The 7,010-nt window shown below is 34.8% G+C and overlaps 1 non-coding gene across 1 annotated transcript; it reads right to left on the bottom strand.

Moving 5' to 3' along the window:
- Window positions 1–5,683: 5,683 nt before the first annotated feature.
- On the bottom strand, window positions 5,684–5,756 carry Trnav-aac. Its single transcript has one exon. It is a non-coding gene; the product is annotated as a tRNA-Val (tRNA).
- Window positions 5,757–7,010: the final 1,254 nt, after the last annotated feature.

Raw genomic sequence — 7,010 nt, 5'->3', positions numbered from 1 at the left:
AAAAAAATCAATGCCACGAGCGGGTTGAAATGGGAAGTAGGTGTCCGAGAGGATCGAAGTCACGATAGCTCAGCTGGTAGAGTAGCGGCGTATCTAGCCGAAAGTCGTGGGTTCGAATCCCGCTCGTGACATTGACTTTTTTATCTCAACTAAAAACCTTAATTAATTGAAAGATATTAATTGGTCAAGCGGGCCACTAAAACTAGTGAATTAAACATCGAAACGTTGGCATGATAAAGAAAATGTTTTTCTAAAACCTACGTCTCACCAGACCGCTTCTCACGATCTACGAATAATATTTACTTTAAATATTGTTTATAATTATTTTCTTTTAGTACATATGTTAGCATGGTTTTTATTTTAGTTCTCAGGAATGAACGAAACGTTATAAGTTGGTTAGGTACATTATTTTGGTGATTTATTCAAAATAATTACGAGTAGAGTTTAATCTATTATCTCGTGATTGAACTTGTGAAAGCGAACTTTTGCGATTGGTCCGGTACCTACAAACTGTTTTTAATGAATAACTTACTTCTTGAAAAAATGGCTGGTTGTACAAATATATGTAAGAATCAGATTTGTATAAACACTATAAACAAACGGTTTGAGTCCTAGTTTATTCACGTACGATGAGAAATTGCGGATATATAAGTTAATTTCTAAGAATCCTGGTAAAAGCAAGTGGGTCGTATAACTCCGAGTATCGCGCGACAGGTCCAGTCGCCTGTCGCCCGTGTGAACTAGAGTTTGAAAACCCGTACTTTTTAAAGATCGGATCAAAACCGCTCACATATTGAAATGAATCAGTTCTTGTTCGTGGTTCACCGCTAGCGCTCACCAAATTTATATTCCTTACAATTCCATGGGTAAACTTTGGCGGGTTTTTCGAATTTCGGTGTACCAGTGCCAGGCCCAATCGTAAATTTTATGTATTGCCTGAATCACAAAGGTGTTATTTGAAAGGAATCACTATTAATCTTTTCATTTTTATTATTGCCAATAATAAATTTCAATAAAGAAAAAATGAAGACTTAAGCAAAGTAGGTAAAATAGTTTTATTTCGTTTAGATAATAATTAACAACCAATTCATTTTATTACCTTTTTCTTGTGAACGAGTGAATAAAAAAATTAAAAATAAAAGTGCATATATAACGTAAATAAATATTTTCATTGGACATAAAATAAACAGAAATTAACATATTTTTTTAAATGAGCAGATCAGTAAACATTGTATTCTTGTAACTGAGTATAACCCGTAAATAAAAAATAAATAAATAAGAGTTAGAGTAATACTCAAAGTTGGGAAGTGAGATCGCGGAGCGTTGCAACTTGAAAGGACAAGCGCGGCGCAGAAAGGTTGACTCCGGACGGCCTGTGAATCAAGACATGGAAGAGCGGCTGGAGCGGCGAGTGGCTGGAGAAGCAAACGAGCTTAAGTTGCTTGTCATGTTACTGAGTGATGTTAAAGACAAAATTCCAATTGTGCGGCAATCACTGAAAGTAAAAAATTAGGTAAAACATATTGGAGTGGTGGAAATATACGAGCTCCACTCTTTTTTAAACTGGATTATCACTCCCTCGTAAAGTGATTTAACTCTTTTGATAAGCTCGCTAGTAAAGCCCCATTTCTAGTGTGAAAGGATATAGAACTTTTACCTTACATTCCAAAAGACGAAGCGTCGCGCTTCCTATAGACTTGCGTATGAACAGGCCCTAAGGGATTGTAAAAATAATGTATTATTTATGAGAGAAAAAAAGATTCAAGTTAAAAAATGGCTAAAATTTTCGCAAATTCAAATTCTTGTCTAATTAGAACTAATAACATTTTGGAAAATGTTACTAACCATAATTATTCGGCACACATGCATAAACACTTATTTGAAATTGTATTAAAATTGATCTACCCTTTTTGAAAAAGGTGAGCAAATTTGGAGGATTTTTGTCCCAAATAGCTAAGGTTGGTTTGGTGTGATATTAAATTCCAGCATTGACTTTTGAATTTTCGTTCATAACACTTTGAAATAAAGCACTGAATATTCTAATCCCTATTCCTTTAATGACACATCCTATAGAATTCTATTATTCTTAGAATTAATTGAGTAAATTTTTAAAACAAAATTCGAACAATAATTTAATCCGAATTGTAAGAATACTCATGTTTACATTTTTGGAATTACAGTTGTTATACTTGTTTAGTTATTTTATTATTGCGAACTGATCAAATAATTTTGACTTGTCGCATAAATCCAGGCTATTTTTTATGTTTAAATATTTAATAATATGGTGTACATTTAATGCAATTTTTGTACCTTACTTTATAAATAAAATATAAAGGCCTCCACTGCAATTATAATTGTTAATTGAGTAGTTTTATAGCAACGTTCAAACTTATGTATTTCTAGATTATCTGTTCTTGAACATGCATATCGATTATAATTATATATAAACGTCTTAAACCCATTAGAACTTTTGACAAAAAAATCGCCATTATGTTACATTAACAAAAACTAGAAATCAACACTTTTAATAAATTAATCCCAAGTGTCGAGACTTTCTAGACCACATAAGAGATATAAGTTTGGTCGTCGTCGGCTTACCAAAGCCGACTTGGTGTTTAAGAGTAAAATCTCCTCTAAACTTGGCAAATCACCTCTTGCACACCTGTTCATTAACACTGTCTTCACCATAACCACACTATATTTTAGTCCCTCTCCCTCTCCCCTAAACCCAGGATAAGGATTAATCCGACATTATTTTTATACGAGAACAACGGTTAAATTGTCCATAATTTTACAGTTACGACCAAAATTTACGAACAGTACAAACGTCTATATTTAGGCAGATATATCTGTTTCATCACTCTTTAGTGTATTGTTTTTTTTATAAATCAAAACATTGATGGGTTATAAATTTTTATTTATGAAATTAGCAAGTTTTATCCTTTGAACGACTGGCTGCCCATGCCATCCAACGCACGAGTTAAGATCACACCGATTAACGTCGTGATGTATCAGCAGACCAGAATAATTAAGAGCTATGAAGTACAAATTTAAAAAAAAATATACAGCAATTATACGTTAATATAGTTTTGCTCGGCTCTCAAACCTCTTATCGACGATCTCTCGCCAATACCGCTGCGAAAGTTTAGAATTGGCCAAATCTAGTCAGTTGATCTACAGTCAGCTATCCCTGAATTCAAGTATGTTTAATTTAAGGAAATATAACTTTAAGGGATTGTTGATGAAGGATTTTAGATGGCTGTTAAAATGCGCTAATCTGAGCTCTATGAATCGCTTCTGGGGTGGTAAGGGTTTGTGTTTGTCTGCAATTTACGGGCTGTGGAAAATGTTATCCATTTTGTTGCTGAATGCACGACTTTAGTGGAAATTGGTAAACCACACCTAGAGAGTTTTATTCTATCAAATGAAAATTAAATTAAATTATTGGATAGCTCAGAGGGCAGGGCTCTCATACAATATGGCCGCCAAGCATGGATCTAAAGATACAACTTTGTTCATGGTCAGATTAAAACACAAGAAAAATAAATTTAATTTACTGGTTCCATTTAATAACATTCTACCGAAGATACGAATTTGTTTAGCTTTTTATTCGAAATTTATTATTATTATATTTAAAAAAGTAATGTATATGCAATACGTGCTTGACGATAGATTGTAATGAACTCCAATAGACGTTGTAACCCATGTCGTATACATTTCCGATGTAAATAAGGTCAACTAGTGTAAACAAAATGTTTGTAAATGATAAAGTATTTTCTATTCTATAGTCTCGCTCGCGGGGTTTGAGTCCTACGGTCACCACTGGAATCTTTCACTCCTTTCCTTTCCCGCATAAAAAATCATCAATATACTAAGGATTGCTTAATTTGAGACACGGCGACATATAAATATAATAATAATCAATAACCAATATTTTGTATAATAAATCTATAAATATTTATTATAATTGTTAGAGGGTAGTTTCATCCTTTCGGATCGTTTGGGTCGGCCTTGCTGTTGTTCGGTCTAGCAGATGCTTTTCGGTTTCTCACTATCTTGAATATTGTGTCTCTCACATTCCCAAAGTTGCTGAACAGAGTTAAACCTATGTGTACAGCAATACGATGAACCGTGTGCATTACAAAAATGTTGCTTTATTACAAAATCTTTCTAACAAGTCATCTTCATCGATACATCTCCCACTACACACTCGCTTTATGGAGAAACACATATGGATAAGTAAAATAACCGTAGCTCTAACCCTACCTAACATAATACAACCAAACCTAACCCATGCTAACGCAAATATTTTTAGTCAGTCCGCAAACCTATCGATGTTAAAACCTGACTGACAGACAAAAACTGGGGTACAGACAGCCTAAAATTATCAAAATCGTCAAAACTTTTATAAGAAATGTAACGATTGCAATTATCATGTTCTGACATGGGACATACTTGTAAAGAGTGATGAAAATGTCTAAGTAAACCTAATGTTTGATTGAAAAAACTCTAGAAGTCCTCTTGCACCTCGTGGTTTAATAGTTTCGTCCTTCTTATATGCGAAAGTATTTTATTTTTATTTTATTCAATTGCCAAATTTTACACTTCGAACAGCTAGTTGTCAACGCCCGGGTACAGACTAATCGTTTCCCACCTCAAAAATTAAAAGAAAATATTTCTCTTTACCAAGATGACAAAATCAAGAGGAGCAAGATGAACTCCGAAAAGCAGATAAAATATTCTCTGCTGAATGAGTAGCTGTTCTCCCGGTTTATTACTCTCCTGCTTCTAGAAATACCTTCTTTGCTTTCTCATTACAAAGAAATAAAAAACTAAAAACAATATCAAACGATAGACAGTAAAAAAGCTACCGTCAAAACACGAACAACAAGCATCAACACAGTAAAATATAAACAAAAACCTTGTGAAACTTGATGAAACATGATTTCCATGGAATAAAAAGTTCTGCATTCATGGTAAAATAACTGTTTGGATACTAGTTATCGATCGAGGCATACAATTTTACGCAGATTATATTAAAACAGCGAAAAATCGATGTTTTTCAAAAAATCTCGAACACTGCGAACAAATTTGCGAGGATTCGGATTTAGAATGTGAACGCCCGTATTTGTATGAACTGGACTCTCCAAAAGTTGTTACAAGGTGAAAGGTGTATTCTTTTTGTTTCCCTTTTCTTTGGAATACAACAACTTTTGATTTATCAGAGTTGTTCTGTAAAGAGTTAGGACCGTAATAGAGGGACTTCAGTTCAACAAAAGCCGTTAATGAATCCCCCGGATACGTTTTTACTTGTTAAAAATCGGTAGAAATCTGACGAAAACACAGGAAAAAAAGAATGGGGATATATATGTAGAATTTGTTTTCAACTATTTCCAATTTATGTTTTCAACTATTTCCGCCAGTCCTGTATATAATTAAGAACCTGAATTGTTGTTAATTAATACGATGTAACCAAAAATGTTTGTGCGGTTTTTCATTATTTATTTCTTACTACTGTTAATCACCATTTCTTCTTGCATAAGAGAATTAGGTGTTTACATCTCGTAATACCAAGAGGATAATGCTGTCCCGTTTGCGTCAGCTCATAAAGAAAAGTCTTGAACAGTTCACTTTAAATTGTAATACAATTAATTAAGGTTTTTAATTGAGATAAAAACGTCAGTGTCACGAGCGGGATTCGAACCCACGATCTTCGGCTAGTTACGCCGCTGCTCTACCACTTGAGCTATCGTGACCTCGATCCACTCGGGCATTAACTTCCGATCTCAACCGCACCTTTTGAATTTTCCCTCCTTTTTGCCATTTTTCAAATGTCGTGTAATCGGATTGGATTCTCGGCGACAAATGAAATGGCCACGGAAAGCTGGAATGGGAAGTTAGTGTCCGAATGGATCGAGGTCACGATAGCTCAAGTGGTAGAGCAGCGGCGTATCTAGCCGAAGATCGTGGGTTCGAATCCCGCTCGTGCCATTGACTTTTTTATCTCAACGAAATACTAATTAATTGTAATATATTAATTGGTCAAGCGGACCACGAAGTTAGTGAATTTAGTAAATTATAATATTTTTTCTTTATCGTGGCTTCAAAACCCATAATTCGTGCGGACTTATATGAATTTTACCTCGGTACTAGGGCAGCCGAAGAAGCTCGTAATATTTGCTCTGCAATCAGCACCAAAATTGTTGATGAAACAATAAGAAAGCGCACTGCTCAAATATAGTTTAAAAAAGTTTTAAAAAGTCCTCTACTAATCACAAATCATCACCTTTTGTTGGTGAATATTTGGTTTCCGCGTCAAAGGGACAGGGTTATGTGCTGACAGCAATGGTACGACCCCTCGTGCTACTTATAGGATCCATTTTTTGGTACATTTGACCATCCATCAAAAAAATCTCTACTTTCTGCCATGAAAGCAACCAAAGGCAAATGTTAAGACGCTGACGCTTGTTACTGTAGGTCAATTTATTTGGAACCCATGTGCTGAGTTTCCACGTCTTCTCAAGTCGAAACACAGCGAATGGTTTTATAGCTTATGTTGAACGCTCTGGTGAGCTCCTGACTCGAATGAATTTTGTTACGTTCCATCTATTCGTAGTCATTAAAGACCGAGGGTCTACCTATGGCTCATTTTCAATCCCCTCTTTTCGAGGAGCAAACTTTTTGAACTATTTTTGGGCAGCGCGCTCACTTATTTTTTCATCCGAACGCAGTATAAATTTTACGAGCTTCCTTGGCCGCCCTAGTACCGAGCTAAAATTGATATAATAAACCCACACGAATTATGGGTTTTGAAGGCATGCTATAGAAAAGATTTTATAATATTCAGAGAACTGTTCAAGACATTTTTTAAAATAAATTGACTCATTATTCTTTTGGTATTACGTGATGTAAACGCCTAATCCTCCCATGTGAATAGATGTTAACGGTATTACAACAGCCGCGCGAACCTTTCTGGTTACCTTGTATTTTATTTCTAGTCTACACGTCCT

The sequence above is a fragment of the Cimex lectularius genome, unplaced genomic scaffold (assembly GCF_000648675.2).
Source record: "Cimex lectularius strain Harlan isolate CLEC.00 unplaced genomic scaffold, Clec_2.1 scaffold278, whole genome shotgun sequence".
NCBI classification, from domain to species: domain Eukaryota; kingdom Metazoa; phylum Arthropoda; class Insecta; order Hemiptera; family Cimicidae; genus Cimex; species Cimex lectularius.
The sequence above is the reverse complement of the archived record's forward strand: the minus strand, read 5'-3'. Positions and strand labels throughout refer to the sequence as shown.